This window comes from Anomaloglossus baeobatrachus, chromosome 1 (genome assembly GCF_048569485.1).
Source record: "Anomaloglossus baeobatrachus isolate aAnoBae1 chromosome 1, aAnoBae1.hap1, whole genome shotgun sequence".
NCBI classification, from domain to species: Eukaryota; Metazoa; Chordata; class Amphibia; order Anura; family Aromobatidae; genus Anomaloglossus; species Anomaloglossus baeobatrachus.
In genome coordinates this window covers 265,347,014-265,364,783 of record NC_134353.1, presented here as the reverse complement: position 1 = coordinate 265,364,783, position 17,770 = coordinate 265,347,014, and the positions used below count along the sequence as shown (strand labels likewise).

Below are 17,770 nucleotides of genomic sequence, written 5' to 3'. Positions count from 1 at the left end.
ACATATTGGCTGAAAACAAGGAAAGAAATACAGTAGCAGTGCTCCATTGTCACTATGTATTGTGAATAGATCGCTCGACTAGTAATTCCCTAATGAAGACATAACAGTAAAGGATGAAATGGAAATCTCCACCAGAGGACACCATACCGCGTCACCAGGGGCGGACAGATCATCGGTGTAATCTGTGCAGCCGCAGCGGGGTCCAATGCGTACGGAGTGTGGGGCACTATCACCTCCAAGGCAAGAGGAATCGTGCATTTTAAATGAAACCATGAGTTTCACCATATAGTGTACTGGAAAACAGCAAAAAAATGCAAGTGCAGAAAAATTGCAAAAATAAAAGTGCAATTGCATGATTGTTTTTGAGATATTTTATTCACCATGTTCACTATATGGTAAAAGTGATGTTTGGTGTAATGCCTCAGGTCGGTTCAAGTCCGCAGACACCATACATGTATAGGTTTACGTTTATATAAGGGGTTAAAAAATATTCAGAAGTTTGTCCCTAAAAAGTGGTGCACTTTTTGCCCCATTTTCTACGACCTTTATGCGGGCGTCACACGGTACGATCTATCGTGCGATCACACGAGCGATTGCACCTGCCCCCGTCGTTTGTGCGTCACAGGCAAATCGCTGCCCGTGTCGCACAAAGTCGTTAAACTGCCGTCACACGCACTCAGGCTATGTGCGCACGTGTACGCTCTGCACAGCACCTAAAAGGTGCGCTTCAGAGCGCAGCTGAAAAGCTCCGTTCTGAAGCGCATGGTACCGGCAGAGAACGTGCGCTCTGCATGCTGCCTCTCCCTATAGACAGCATGCAAACCACACGGAAGAAGTGACATGTCACTTCTTAGAACGCAGCGATTCGGGCAGCAGCCGAAGCGCTGCGCTCTAAGACGCCACGTGCGCACGGCTCCTCCATAGACTGTGCAGGGGACGCAGGACGCATGCAGTTACGCTGTGCTGCAGAACGCAGTGTAACTGCATGCAATACGCACACGTGCGCACATAGCCTTACCTGCTGAGCAACCTCGCTGTGGGCGGCGAACATCCACTTCCTGAAGGGGGAGGGACGTTCGGCGTCACAGCGACGTCACACAGTGGCCGGCCAATAGAAGTGGAGGGGCGGAGATGAGCGGGACGTAAACATCCCGCCCACTTCCTTCCTTCCGCATAGCCAGCGGGTGCCGCGGGACGCAGGTAAGCTGTGTTCATTGTTCCCGGGGTGTCACACGGAGCGATGTGTGCTACCACAGGTACGATCAACAACCAACTGAAAGAAAAATAAACGATTTTTTAAAAATGAGCGACGTGTGACAGATAAACGATTTGCACATGATTTGCAAACGTTTTGCGTCGCTCGTAGGTGTCACACGGGACGACGTCGCAAACGATGCTGGATGTGCGTCACGAAAACCGTGACCCGACGATGCATCGCACGATAGCTCGTCTCGTGTGACGCCCGCATTAGCCTTCTCATTTTTCTGGATCTGGGGCACAATAATGGCTCATTTTTTGCATCTCGACCTGATATTTTTAATGGTACTATTTTTGCACAGATGCTATGTTTTGATCACCTCTTACTGCATTTTGTGCAAAATTTGCAAAGACCAAAAAACGTTATGTTGCCGTTTGGATTTTTTTTGCCGCTATGCCATTTACCACCGATCAGATTAATTGGTTTTATATTTTGATAGATCGGGCATTTCTGAACGCGGCGATACCAAATATGTGCAATTTTTTTTAACCCTTTAATTTTCAATGGGCCAAATGGGGGTTTTACGCTTTTTCCCTTTTTTTATTAATTTTTTTAAAACTATTTATTTACTTTTTTTTACTTTAGTAGTCCCCCTAGGGGACTATAAGGATCTGCAGTCAGATTGCTCATTCATATCTCTCGATCAGAGTTGCAAAGCTGAGACCAGGAGAAATGCTTGTCTTCTGTTACAGGCAGTGCTCTTCCGGCTGTAACAGGAAGTGAGTCATGATAGCGATAGTAGTCATCACCTGTGCTACTATGGCAACCATTGGCTCCCCATGACCATGTCACGGGGCTTCCGATGGCAGCGGATCAGTGCACGTTACCCACTGCAAGCATTTAAATAGCGCTGTCAGATTTTGACAGCGTCATCAAGGCGTTAACAGGCGCGGGTGGATCATGGATCCACCTGCACCTGTGAGGCACACATGTCTGCTGTACAAATTGGCAGACATGTGCTGGGATCACCGCAGGCTCACTGCAGCAGCCGGCGGTGATTACCCCTTCATGATTTAGGAAGTACCGTTACGTCCTCGGTTGTGAAGGGGTTAAAATACATCCACAAGTGTGTCTCTAATTAACTGAAATGTTGCCAAAGACATGACATCATCATATGGACTGTCCCATATTATTTAAAGGCATAGTACTCTTAAGGCCACTTTACACGCAACGACATCGCTAACAAGATGTCGTTGGGGTCACGGAATTCGTGACGCACATCCGGTCTCGTTAGCGACGTCGTTGCGTGTGAAACGCAGGAACGACCATTAACGATCAAAAATACTCACCATATCGTTGATCGTTGACATGTCGTTCTAATCTCAAATATCATTGCAGCTGCAGGTACGATGTTGTTCGTTGTTCCTGCGGCAGCACACATCGCTATGTGTGACACCGCAGGAAAGAGGAACAACATCGTACCTGCGCCCGCCGCCAATGAGGAAGGAAGGAGGTGGGCAGGATGTTACGGCCGCTCATCTCCGCCCCTCCTCTTCTATTGGGCAGCCGCTTAGTGACGCCGCTGTGACGCCGCACGAACCTCCCCCTTAGAAAGGAGGCGGTTCGCCGGCCACAGTGACGTCGCTAGGCAGGTAACTATGTGTGACAGGGACTAACGATGTTGTGCGCCACGGGGGTGGGTGCTTTCACCAGCGACATCGCTAGCGATGTCGCTGTGTGTAAAGTAGCCTTAAGTGTATGTAAACGATTGACTTTGCAGAAAGTAATAAAAATTCCTTTAAACATTCTCTCTCTCTCTCATTATTCTGGCATTTGGCAAATATAAATAATTTTGGTTCCTAATTGATCTAAAACAGGAAAGGTTTACTTTGATGTCATGATAGTGAGAAAAACGTGATCATGCAGATGTGTCTTTTTAGATAGTGGATGTAAACTTCTGGTTTCAACTGTAAGTACACTTGTCTCATCAGGCCTCATATCTATGTATGCAGTTTGTAGTTGGAAATCTAGTGACAAATACTGTGGGTTAATGAATATATAATTTGTGAAACCATGTTCTAATGTAAACATTTGACTTCATTCTTTCTAATATCATCCATATCCTACAATTCTTGTGAAATGTAGTCCGGACTGAGTTCTTCTCCACTGAAAAAAATGTGCCGCAGGCAACATTAAAATATTTAGAAAGATAACAGAAATGGATCGAATAGCAACACAGGAAGTTATTCTGTCTTGCTTTATGCAGTGACTAATTTAGTTTAGTTATATGAACCATATTGAACACTGCAAGCACTAATAATAACTTCCAGTGATTAGTAGGGCTGAGCGGATCTGAACTGTAAAAGTCCAGATCCGCGCGATTTCAAAGATTTCCGGGTGCCGGACCCAGATCCGGGATTCCGGGTGCACGATCCGGATCCGGCATTGGGGAAAATAATTAAAAAATAAAGAAAAACAGAAATAAAACAGCGTTTCATACTTACCGAGACTCAATGTCATGGCGACACACTGCTTCTGGGTCGCGCATTCACTTCCTGTACTGTGCATCGTATATATACAGATTTCCGTGTCTTTCCCGCCCACCGGCCGTCCTGTCATCTGTGATTGGGTGTAGGCACACGCGCCCCCTGCCTGTGACAGTATCTGCTTGCCAAGCAGTCATGTGGCTCAGTCATTGTCTGCACAGCCAGCGGTCGTGCTCTATGGCCACTGGCTGTGTTATGTAGCAGAGCTGAAGCGGCGTGGGATCTTGTGTGGATTACGCTGGACCTGCAGGGTGTTGGGGGTTAATAAAGTGGTGAAGGACGGTGTGTATTTTCTACTTCATTCCAAATAAAGGATTTTTCTCTGTGTCTGTGTTTATTTACATTCATTTACAGGTTAGTGTGATGCAGGTATCTCATAGACGCCTGTGCTATCACACTAATCTAGGGTTTAGTAGCAGCTGTGCGCTGCTATTAATCCCTTATTACCCTGATTGCCACCGCTCAGGGGCAATCGAGAAGAGACGGTAAGGCATCGGGATTGTCACATCTAAGAGATGCTGCAATACTGGGCGGCTGTGGGCTGAGACTACCAGCCCCAGCCGGCATTATCATGGCTGGGGAATAAAATCAGGGGGAACCGCATGTCGTTTTTGTTTAATTTATTTAAATAATAAAAAAAGCCACATCACCAGCACAGCCGCGCACACTTGACAGGAACGTGCATGTGTTTCTGTGTACATGCACGCTCATGTTCAGAGAACGCAGGCTGTGCCAGGTGCTGTCATGCCAGACTCGCACGAGTCGGACATCGCAGCACAGCCGCGCACACTTCTGACAAGAGTGTGCATGTGTTTCTGAAACACATGCACGTTCACAATACTGACCCGCAGTCACTTGCACTGCTTTCCCCACCCACCGGCCGTCCTGCCGCCTGTGATTGGTTGCAGTCAACTGACACGCTGCCAATTACATGTGCTGGTGGGAAGGCAAAACAATGAATATTGAATTGTCGGCTCCGGAAGGGAAAAGCGTGACCCGGAAGGAGTTTGCTGCCATGACAAATCCTCAATGAGTACACCGCGTGCGCTCCAATCCTCGTATCCCCTCCACAAATAGTTTTAATTTTCGGATTCTGGTCCCCATAGACTTTTATGGACAATGGAATCTGGATCGGATCCGGATTTTTTTTTCAGTGATCCGCCGCTCCCGGATTTTGGCGGATTCGATCAACTCTAGTTATTAGTGAATCTGTTCTTTCTGCATTCAATAAAATGATAAGCTCAAACCACTCTGCCTCACTAATACCATTCTGATATCATAAATACAGTACCTTGAAAAATTATAGAGGGGGAGCCAACACTGCCTATGAATGGCATGCAACAAATAAAAAGTGTCAAATTCACAGATTCATTCCTACTGTACCATAATGCAAAATGACATTTTTCGCAAACAATTGATCAATAATTTGAGACCCCCCTGCCACATCACAGCAAATCTCAATAGGCGGTCCTACTCTATATTATATAATTTACCATTGTGCCATACGGCCTCCTAAATATTTTAATAAGCAGAACCATATAAGAGCAACACATATATACCTGTGACATCTCAGAACCGCTCCCATATTGCAAAGACAGACAACTGCGAATAAAGGCAGTCCAGGTGCCAGCATATGCAGCAAGGCCACACACACCAGCACAGTGTCAGACCAGCAGCCATGGATAAAGGCGAAGCAGGCCCAAGTAAATGGTAATTAATTAAATTGTTTTTACACCTGTCTTGATTTTGGCGATTGGTAGCTGTTCACATTCAGCCATCAAGCCCTGTACACAGGCTATTTAATTCATGCAGCATTTGCTTGGAACTGTCCCGCCCACAGCCATGATTCAGTCATACTTTTTCATATGTGAGGCCGTATGGCACATTTTAAATAAAAATATTTTAGAGTAGGACTGCCCCAAAGAGATTTGCTGTGACGTGGCGGGGTAGCTCAAGAAATTGCAATTTTTTGGCCAAAAATCTCAAATTTTAAAATAGTGCAGGTTGGAATTTTTAGTGCAGTGCACATCTCATAATACATGCCATTTTTGGCCTTTTCATAGTAAGACTTAAATATAAGCTCTACCCCAAAAAAAGCCCTAGTTGTGGTTCAATAATGAAATGTCCATGCAGCTAAAAAAAAGTTAAGGAATACTGCAGGATAGTTCATTATAGAAAGCGGATACCCCCAAAAGAGAGAAGAAAAAAGACCCCGCAATCATACTCACTAGACCCTGAATGGGATGATCTGAAGTGAAATACACGCACACATACACATACATCAACTGATAACATCCTGGTCCAGGGACCTGGGATGCAGTGGAACGCAAGGACTTGCAGTGGAAAGCATGGAGGACCTGTGATGGAATGCATTGATGCAGGTCCTTGCGCTCCACTATACTGCGTCCCAGGTCCCACTGCTGGCCAGAAGAAATATGGTATTACTGGATGTCGTGTGTGTGTGTATGATCTGATGTGTGTGTGTGTGCTTGTTATCTGACATGTGTGTGATTGCCAGCCGGATGCAGGGGAGGACCGCTGTGGAGCACACCTGTTGGGAGCGCCCGCCGAGGGTCGCAGGAGGACCTGGGAGTGATGCAGATGTCCAGAGACATGTATGATTCTCCTGGGTGGTATTCTGCCTTTTTTCGGGGGTAACCTTACCTCCAACCTGTGTTTCACCCAGAAAAAACCCTATCCCGAAAATAAACCTTAGTGCATTTTGTGGGTCAAAAAATAATATAAGACAGTGTCTTATTTTTAGGGAAATACGGTAGCAAGTATTTGTGAACTGTAGAGGAAATGATGCATGCTTTTCTAAATATTTTAATCTGAAAATTGTGACTTGCAGTTGTATTCAGCCCCAGTAGTCCTAAATACTATCCTAATTAGTAAATTGAGTTTACCTGTGTGTAATTTATTCTCAGTATAACCACAGCTGTTCTGTGCAGGCCTCAGAGGTTTGTTTAAGACCATTAAAGATCAAACAGCATCATGAAAACAAACGAACACACCAGACAGGTCAGGGATAAAGTTGTGGAGAAGAGTAAAGCAGGGTTAGGTAATAAAAAGTTCTAAACTAGCCCCAGGTAGATCACAGGGTATGAATATTTTTTCAAGGCACTGAAAGCCATTTTTCCAGTAATCATCTCAACCCCCACTCCATTTGTCACTCTAGCATTTGTTCAAAGTAGCAGCACAGTCACACATAGCTCATTTTTCTACCTGAACCACTTGGTCTGCAAAAACTCAGTGACATTTAAGCAGCCCCATTGGCTATCATAGGTACATGGGCAATCCATGAAAAACATGGGTAGAAATCTGACGTGTGAATGAGCCCTTAGTAAAATTGGAGCTCCATTCTTTCAGACTCAGGAGTAAGAATTCCATGTCTAGAACTATAATGTTCAAGCTGTGATTAGGTCCGGGTTGTAAAGATTTATTTTCAACATAAATGGGTTACGTACATAGTTGGTAACTTGAGGATCAGGGAGGCCTGGTCTTACAGCTGGGACCCTCACTGATCCAGAGACCAGAGCTCTGAAATGCGCCATCAGAATGTAGCAGTTGTCGTAGGAGTGCACCACTGCGTCACTCATTGTTTATGGGACTGCTGGAGATAGCCAATAACCGCTATGTGAAATAATGGTTGTGAAAGGGTTAAGCCTGATAAATATGTATAATGGAGGTAACAACTGCACATATACTGTATATATATATATATATAATACTCAATGGCAGATTTTCCTTTTAGCATCTACTGGAGTATTCCTTTAATCTAACACTATGCTAAAACCAGTGATACCTTTTCAGCTTCAATGGGTGAATCTTATTATTGTTTTTGATGTTTTCACAATGAAATTGGCCTTTGAAAACTAAAAAGAGAAATGATCTTTAGCATCCTCTATCACATAAAACATCAACATCCACTGCAAAATCACAGTAATGGGAAGCAGCGGTATGAAACACTAGGGGAGGAGAACAAAACAAGATGAGACGCAAAGGCTGGAGGCAGCAAATACTACATGGCTGTACACATGGTTACTGAGGCTTCAGTACAGAGGGGGCTGACAACACGGATTCACATCAAACTCTGTAGGATGATATCATAGCGAAACGTGGATCCGTGGATTACATTCTAGCCTGCTTCTCATGGAGTCACCAACCCGTCCCGATTTTGTATAGTACAATATAATATTTACATTTTGGAAACGTTTTCTCCCCTTATATATAAAGTAATGGCGTAGTGCTAAGGTAAGTCATTCTGACGTGTAAGGATTCAATCTCTGAGATGCCCACCGACTCTGACGTGCTGGGATAAGTGCGGAGTCCCCACCTAACATTTCTCTACTCAGCAGCGCTCCTGGACCAACCAGTTGGGCGCCAGCCAACGGACACACTGGAATGATGCTATGCTACACTCCGGCCACATACTCTTCATTCTCAGGATCAGAGGCAGTAGCATAGATCAAACCCCTGACTATCTATAGTGTTGGCATATCCTAACCATTACTATAGGGGCTTGCTCACACAGTTTTTTGTCAGCTGTATTCGACACGAGAAAACAAAATGGCAGCATGTTGTGATTTCACTCGGAAAAAATGCAAGAAAAAAAATCGGATGCCTTAAGGACCATCAGTAAAGCATCAGATTTTCACGGATACATTACAATTCTATAAGATGAGAAATTGTAAATGGTGCTGTAAAAGATTAATAGCTGCTGAACAAAAAAACAGATTGTATAGAAAGGAGAAGTGAGAAAAAAATCATCCCACTTTTTTGGATGACCACAACCTAACCGATAGGAACACCCCTATAAATTGCAGAGTAAACTCTACTGTTATTGGAGTCTCACACTTTATCACTAATCACTCTATATACACACTAAAGGCCCCGTCACACACAACGAGATCGCTAACGAGACCGTTGCTGAGTCACAGTTTCTGTGACGCAGCAACATTATCGCCAGCGATCTCGTTATCTGTGACACCTACCAGCGATCAGGCCCCTGCTGTGAGATCTCTAGTCGTTGCCGAATGTTTAGGACCATTTTTTTCAAAGGCAATGTCCTGCTAGGCAGGAAGCATCGCTGTGTTTGACACTGTGTGACAGGGTCCCAATGACAGCAGAGATCGTTATACGCTACTGCGACCTGTATTGTTACTGCCTCGTTGGTAAGGTCTGACTGTGACATCTCACCAGTGACCTCCCATCGACTTACCAGCGATCCTTATCAGGTCGTATCGTTGTCGGGATCGCTGGTAAATCGTGTGTGACTGGGCCTAGTCACCGATAACATATAAGTGTGAAATGTATGAAAGACTTTAGTAATCTATTCTCATAGCAAAGGCATAGCTATAATAGATGCTGGGGACTGCAATCACACCCTGGAGAGTAGAGAGGCCCAAAAGGTCCCTATGACCCATAAGAAAAGACTATTACTACAGGGTGGGCCATAAGTATGGATACATACTGAGTGTGCCATAAGTATATATACACCCTGATAAATCCATGGCGTCACCCGACCTCAAATGTTTTGCCCCTCCTAAATACTAATATACCACAAACAGTAGGGTGATATCAGCAACCACTTCCATTTTATCAGTGTGTATCCATACTTATGGCCCACCCTGTATAAAACATCTGTGTAGATTACATGATGCATCCGGAAATGCTGTGTGTAATCTGAAGATTTTGATATTATTCCTTCTGCTGGTTAGTGTAGTTAGTGTATGAGTATGAGTACGCTTTCCAGTGGGGGGCAATAAATGGTACAATATACTGTAATAGCTCTCTGCTCCCTAGCTACGCCCTCTGATGCCTAGTCATTAGACCACTGAGGCAGACATCCTGCAGCTTCATACCCCTTCCTCCCCTAACTTTTAAATTTACTGTTGAACACTAGACAGATTTTTCAGAAAACTGAAGGGCCTTCTAAAGGATTATTAAGAGGAAGGGGGAAATACTGGCTTCTGGAATGTAATGGTGATGCCACTTGCCTACATACAAAGCTTAATAAAGTTTACAGGGGTACATCTGTACTGATTTTTCCATAAAGTATTATGGTAGCCATGATTTAAAGAAGATTTCTCATAACCATAGAGCATCACTTTTCCTGTGTATGATCCCTGGGGTCACACTGGTGGTCCTCCCTTCTACCATCATCATCTCTGGAGAAAAATAGTCCCCGACTTCTCCATGTGAGTAGAGCGGTAAGGCCCATGTGAGCAAAGCGTGGCAACTTCTCGCTCCCTGACAACGTCATTACACAGTGTATCCCTAACAATGGCCTTTCTGTCAAACTTCGGTGCTGACCCCTACCAATCTAATATTAGTAGTCTGTCCTAAAGAAATAGAAACTTTCTAATTGTTTGTTGAACAAATTAATTAATATATATGAGTTAGACTTCATCCAGTATAATATTGGTCATTGGGTTGTGACTGTTTAATAGTGCCTTCTGGTTTTCTTCTAGATTCCCACAGATCCTAAAAGCTTATATAAAGTACAAGTGCATCTCAATAAATTAGAATATCATCAAAATGTTAATTTATTTCCGTTATTCAATACAAAAAGGGAAACGCATATATTATATATAGTGATTACAAACAGAGTGATCTATTTCAAGTGTTTATTTCTGTTAATGTTGATGATTGTGGCTTACAGCGAATGAAAACCCATAAGTCATTATCTCAGAAAATCAGAATAATTACCACAAAACACCTGCAAAGGCTTCCTAAGCGTTTAAAATGGTCCCTTAGTCTGGTTCTGTAGGCTACACAATCATGGGGAAGACTGCTAACTTGACAGATGTCCAGAACGCAATCATTGAGACACACTCCACAAGGAGGGTAAGCCACAAAAGATCATTGGTAAAGAAGCTGGCTGTTCAAATTACCACAAAACACCTGCAAAGGCTTCCTAAGCGTTTAAAATGGTCCCTTAGTCTGGTTCTGTAGGCTACATTTAATTTAATCGTATGAACGTATATCTTACCATCATATAAAAGTAAACACCAGACAATAGACAGTGATTGAAAAATATCAAAAGGATAAAAAAATCAAATTTGAATATCAAGATTTTCTATATATGCAATAGCGTTATCATTTACAATATAGAAATCCTTCTTATCACCATGGTAGGATCTCAGGGGGCACTCCTCAACAATGTGCTGGATAGTTTGACGATCTGCTCCACAATCACAGGTCGGAGAGTCATATTTTCCCCACTTATACATAAAATCTGCACAGACGCCAAAGTTTGTTCTGATACGATTTAGAGTAACCCATGTTTTCCTTGGTAGATTGAAGCCTGGTGGAGGGTTTTGTAAATTAGGGAACACTTGGGGATCACCGTCTACTACATTGACCCAAATTTCTCGCCATTTCTCCTCTAAATTGAAGTCTTGTTCATGCAAGGTGATTGCAGTTCGGATGGGTGGGTGTCTTGATTTCAATCGTTGTATTGTAACATCTCTGATATTTTGGTGTATTGGAAGTTTTTCATTATTCCCTACTTTAGTGTATTCTTTAAGTAGGAGCTTTTGTCTTCTTAGATTTGCGGGTGCGATATGACTCAGCACAGGTAACCAGTGAACAGGTGTAGGTCTAATAGCACCAGATATTATACGCAAAGAGTTGTTCAGCTGAGTGTCAATTAAATTTACATGACAGCTATTTAACCATGCTGGAGCACAGTATTCTGCAGCAGAGTACACCAGGGCAAGAGTAGATGTTCTCAAAACAGATGTTGCCGAGCCCCAGGAGGATCCATAAAGTTTCTGAATAATATTATTGCGTGCTTTCAGTTTCTGTGCCAATTTATCCAGATGGGATTTAAAAGTTAGACTTCTATCAAGGGTTACACCTAAGTACTTAGGATTGAAATTGTGTTTAACAGATTGGCCTTCAAATTGTACTTTAAGTTCAGTCTTAGCATTTGCATTGTGTAAATGAAAGCAACAAACTTCCGTTTTTGATGGGTTAGGTTTTAATCTCCATTGTCGGAAGTACTTTCCCATTACACTAAGATCTTTTGTAAGAATATCCTCTGCTTCCTCCATTGTTTTGCTTACCATAGCAAGTGCCCAGTCATCGGCATATCCAAATTTCCGTGACACTGTTTTAGGAATATCAGCTAGGTACAGGGCAAACAGGAGAGGTGCCAGCACTGATCCCTGGGCCAGTCCATTGTTTAAAGATTTTTTCTTACATGAAATCACCTTCAAAAATTTATATAAAAGTCCTTCCCTCCACACAGTATCATATGCGGCAGAGAGATTGATAAACGCCACTGAAACTTTCTTGTTCTTCTGGAATTCAGCTTCAATGAGAGTTGTCAAAGCTAAGACTTGGTCACTATAGTTTCGAGCAGGTCTGAAGCCGGCTTGTTCTATAGGTATTGAGTCGAAAATCTTTAAACTGATCTTGTTATATATTAAGCGTTCTAAGAGCTTATATAAGCAACTCAACAAGGCAATGGGTCTATAGCTTGATGGATTATCTTCAGGCTTCCCAGGTTTTAACAATGCAATTATTTTGGCATGTTTTAATTTACTAGGGACTTGAGCATTCTCCATAATATCTGAGAAGAACTTTGCCATCCATTTTTTCGCATAAGGTCCACAGTTTTTGAGAAATTCAGGATGGATCCCATCAGAGCCTGGAGCTTTGTTAATTTTAGTTTCAGCAAGGGCAATTTCAATGTCACAGGTTGTAAAAGCACGTGAGTATTCTTCAGATGGCGCCACTGATGATTTTAGTAGCTTAAACTTATTTTTTTTTTTTTTTTTTTTTTTTTTTTTTTTTGCATTATTTCAAATCTGTTTTATTGATGAAACTGTTGTCAACATACAAACATATCATTTGTGCAATTACAATACATAAACATCATTTTCTCAATGCCGGGATAATATCCAGAAATTGTTACATTACTAAATTTCTTGGAATTCTTCAAATTATCTTTGTGATATTACCATACAACCACTTATAAATTATAGGTCAGAATTCCCACTTCTTTTGACTTCCCGTATCCTATTATACTCATTCTCCTTGTGTGTCTATTGTCTTATGAATTATTGATAAATCTTTTCATATAAAAAATGAAACTAGAAAAATGCAGATTAATGTTCAGAAATGAAAGAAAGAAGAGGAAAGATACAAGCATAAAGAAGAGGAAATTAGAGAGAAGGGGGGAGAGGGGGGAAAGCAAGAAAAGAAAAGAAAAAAAGGGGGGGGGGAAGGAATGAGACTCCCCACCGTTTCTCAGTTCAAAAAGCTCGCCAAACTCTCCACAAACTCTGGGGACTCCATGAACATAATCCATGGTCTCCAAACTGTAGTAAATTTTTCTGTGTTCCCATTTAGTTCTGCTGTCAGCTCCTCCATTCTCTGGAGGTTTGTCATTTCCTCCAACCAATCCAGCACCGTAGGGCATCTAGTCTGTTTCCAAAATCGTGGGATAATCATACGGGCAGCCGCCAGGCAAAATCGCAACATGTCCCTTTTTTGTGTTTTAATAGCTCCTGGGAGCATAGAAAGAAGAGCAACCTGGGGGGATTTTTCTACTTCACCTCCGCTCATCTTTTTGTACAGGTAGAACACTGAGTCCCAAAAGGGTTGCAGCTTAGTACAGCTCCACCATATGTGTAGCATTGTACCTGTGTCTGTGCCACACCTCCAGCACACATCAGACACAGAGGGAAATATAGCATGTAATTTAGTCGGGTAATGGTACCACCTTGTGAGAATTTTATAACTTTTCTCTTGAGCGGCGCACGCCAAGGAAAGCTTGTGGGTCCACAGGTACGCTCTGCTCCAATCGTCCTCTGGAATATCCTCTCCCAGTTCCTCTCCCCACCTACAGACAAAGTGAGGTTTATCCACCCTATTTCTCTGGTTCAGCATTTTATAAATGAGTGAGATGCCATGTCCAGGTGATGAGCCCTGTAAAAATATTTTCTCAAAAGGAGTAGGGGGTGTCCTCATCCTTCTCTCCCTGTCCTGGTACGAGAGGAAAGATTTCAACTGCATATATTCCATCCAGGAAATCTCTTTCCCTGTGGCCTGCATGGAAATATAAGTTGGTAGGGTGTGTCCCTGAAGCACGTGACAAAAACGAGTATCATCCGCCCGAGTAAATCCCCCGAATCTATGGGAGTGGAGTCCTGGGGGGAACTTCTTATTACCGAATACGGGGGTAAGTGGGCCCTGCTCCTGAGAGAGAGATCCCTTTTGTTATCTCTCCATCCCACATCCCCATCGCTGTCCGCGTGAACTCCATTCCTTTCGCTATCTGGATCCTACTTTCTTTCTCTAACCATGGAAGTAAATGTAAGGGAGTTCCCAGCACATCCTGTTCAATCACCACCCATTGTTTCGAATTACCATGAAAATGCCAGTCCAGTAATCTCGTTAGGATAGCTGCCTTGTAATATAATTGAAAATTTGGGAGCCCCGCCCCCCCGTCACTTTTGTGTCTGGTCAGAGTTTTAATTCCTGTTCGGGGTCTCCTGTTCCCCCAGACAAACCCAGACAAGGCTGTCCGGATCTTGGAGAAGTAACTTAGCGGTAGCTGTATGGGTATTGTCTGAAACAGGAACAGGAACCTCGGTAACACATCCATTTTTATCGCGTTTATACGCCCAAACCACGTCAATCTCTTTTTGTCATATTTCTTTAAGTCCCTGATTGTCCTTTCTAATAAGGGGAAAAAATTGTGATGTACAATTTTTGCTGGATCCCTAGGCACCATAACTCCCAGATATTTTAAAACTGACGGTTGCCACTTAAAAGGGAAGTTTTGTGATACTCTCGCAAGGTCTTCTGCCGATAAAGTCACGTTCATGGCCTCTGATTTGGAAAAATTTACTTTGAAGTTGCTTAAGTTGCCAAACTCTTCGAACTCCTTGAGCAAGGACGGGAAGGATATGTGTGGTTGGGAAATGAACATGAGAAGGTCATCCGCGAATAGAGCCAGCTTACGGTTCTCCCCACCCGCCTCTATCCCGTGGATGCTTGTGTTGTTTCTCAGGGCGACCGCAAGGTGCTCCATGACTATGACGTATAAGAGGGGCGACAGTGGACATCCCTGTCTCGTTCCATTGTGGACCAGAAAGGATGATGATAGAAACCCATTTGTCCTCACTTTTGCTGAGGGTCTCGAATACAGGGACGCAATTCTGCCCAAAAATTTCTGACCCAAACCCACCTGTCTCAAGGCTGCCATCATAAAGCTCCAACTGACCCGGTCGAAGGCCTTCTCCGCGTCCACTGAAAGTAAACACATGGGGAGAGACTGAGCCCTCGACCGAGCCATCAGGAGGAACAATTTGTTGGTGTTGTCCCGTGCCTCCCGGCCTTTTACAAATCCCACCTGGTCCGTATGTATTATCCCAGGCAGGGACAGGGCAAGTCTGTTGGCAAGTGCTTTAGAGAAAAATTTCAAATCTAAATTAATCAGTGAGATGGGTCTGTAATTTGTAACCAGCAAGTGGTCCTTTCCCGGTTTGGGGATAACACATATGTGTGCTTCAAGAGACTGCGCTACCCACTGGGAGTTTTCAGATATGGAGTTAAATACTTTGGTCATGAACGGGGATAACTGAGTCTGAAAAATTTTATAGAACTTGGGGGTAAACCCGTCCGGACCTGGGCTTTTGCCTGAGGGAGAATCCCTGATAATAGATGCCACTTCTGTCTCTGTAAAGTCTGCTTCTAGGTTTTCAACCTCAGTATTGGGTATAGTCGGCAGGGCTGTTTTAAGTATGTAATCATTTATTTTAGTCTCCAAAGCTTCTTGTGGCATATCCCCAAATTTGCCCCTTATGTTGTAAAGGTCACTATAATATTTTTGAAACTGGTCCGCTATGTGGATTGGGTTCTGAGTCAAAAGGCCGTCCGATTTTTTGATCGTAGGGATGTGACTGGGGTCCCCCCTCGGATGTAATAACCTAGCTAGTGGTCTGCCACATTTGTCCGCATATTCATACATAAATCTTTTTAGTCTATTCCTGTGGCGCTCGTATTGTCGGTCCAGAATGGATTTAAGTTCCTCTCTGTTTTTAACTAGCTCTGTCAGTGTCACCGGGGATAATGTCTGCTTATGGATCTTCTCTAGGTCTGAAATATTCTGAAGTAGAGACAGAATAGTTTGGGCTCTCTCCCTCTTAATCCTAGCCCCATGTTTGATCAGAATCCCTCTCAACACACACTTTAGTGTCTCCCATTGAACAGGTAGGGTAGTAGTGTCTCCTGAGTGTATCTCCAAGAATTCATCTATTGTGTTCTGCAGGTCTTTCAAGCATCCCTGGTCCCTCAGCAGACTATCATTCAACCGCCAAGACCATGGCCTCCCAGGCCCATCCGGCATAGTGAGGCTCAAAAATATGGGGGCATGATCTGACCAAGAGATACTGCCTATAGAGGCCTGTATCTGCCATGTCAGGGCCTTCTGACTTACAAGGAATAGGTCTATGCGGCTGTACGAAGAGTGAGCCGGGGAAAAATATGTGTAGTCACGGTCTACTGGGTGTAGTGTTCTCCATGCATCCACTAATCTGAGTTCCTGTATACAACGTTTAACCTTCGTTAGTTTCCTTATTGAGAGAAAGTTATGTCCCGACGTTGTGTCTACCTTAGGGTCCAAAGTGAAGTTTAAATCACCGCCTACGATCACGGTCCCTTCTGCGAATTCATCCAGTGATGACAGGAGAGAGGAGCAGGTCGTCGCCGGATCTCTATTCGGTAGATACCAATTGACAATGGTAAAGATGGATGAGTTAACATTAATTTTCAGGAATATAAATCTTCCCTCCGTGTCCACCCGTGTATCTAGAACTGTGTGCACTAGGGACTTATGGATGCCTATGGACACTCCCTTGGATTTTGACTCTGGGTTGGAACTGTGGACCCAGTTAGTGTAATATCTGTCTCTAAAGATGGGGAGGTGGCCCGTTTTAAAATGTGTTTCTTGGATCAATAGTATATGGACTCTTTTTTTGTGCATGTCAAAAAATATCTGGGAGCGTTTTTGCGGGACATTAAGTCCCCTCACATTTAGTGAACCCCAATTAATCTGCGTCATTCCAATGCGGAGGAACGGTGGGGACTCTAGGGATAGGTTCGGGGATTAGGGAGAGAGAGATGTGCAGGCAAGTAGGATAGGAAGAGCAGGGAAAGAGAAGAGGAAATAAAAGAGAAGAGGTAAGAAGGTTGAGAATACAAAAGAAACTACCAACAAAGCAGTAGAAACCAAAGGCAAGGAGGTCAGAGTGCCTCCCACCTGCAAGGTCACAACAAGACCCTAACGTCGGGTCTAAAAAGACTAAAAGTAACTGTATAGGTATGAGAATACCAAACTGTCTAACCTAGGGATGGTGAGACTACGCCACTCCTTTATGGCGTGTTATCCCAATCAGGGAGGGAACTTTCTACAAAGGAGCCCCCTGCCCCGGACTAACAATAAGCAATTATTCAACTTAGTTTGTCAGCCAGAGCCCTATATAATGTGAGGACACAAGGTCTAGAGAGAATAATGTGCTATACACAGTCAGGGGGTGCCCCCCGCCCCCTCTTCCAGGAAGGCGGGAGGGAACCCCCCCCCCCCTCATAATCAGAAAGACTTAATCCCCCTGGCAAAAAAATTATAGCAAAACTGGGAGGTACATTCTATTGAGAAACAACCCAATGAATTTTTGTTTATAAACCAATAACTCCTTAAACATCAGACTGGTCTTCCTCTTCGAGGGCCACGCATCCGATCACCATCTGGGGCAGCACCCCATACCCCCATTGGAAACACCGGCCATTCCTCTATAGGCACCAACGGAATGTCCAGGGCTGCAGCAAACGATGGCATATCAGTCGGGTTCCTAAGAACATGCATTCTTCCCGCGTGTCGGACCTGCAGGCGGAAGGGAAATCCCCAGCTGTATTTATACTCATACGAACGGAGCATGTCCAGGAGAGGTTTCAGTGCTCTCCTTCTTTGTAAAGTGAAACGGGATAAGTCCTGCAGAATCTGGACTTG

At 43.7% G+C, this 17,770-nt stretch overlaps 1 protein-coding gene across 1 annotated transcript in view; it reads right to left on the bottom strand.

Annotated features, from left to right (window-relative positions):
* ANK2 (ankyrin 2) overlaps nt 1–17,770 on the bottom strand; it is an 812,025-nt gene that overhangs the window by 715,187 nt on the left and 79,068 nt on the right. The gene's annotated exons all lie outside the window — the stretch shown is intronic.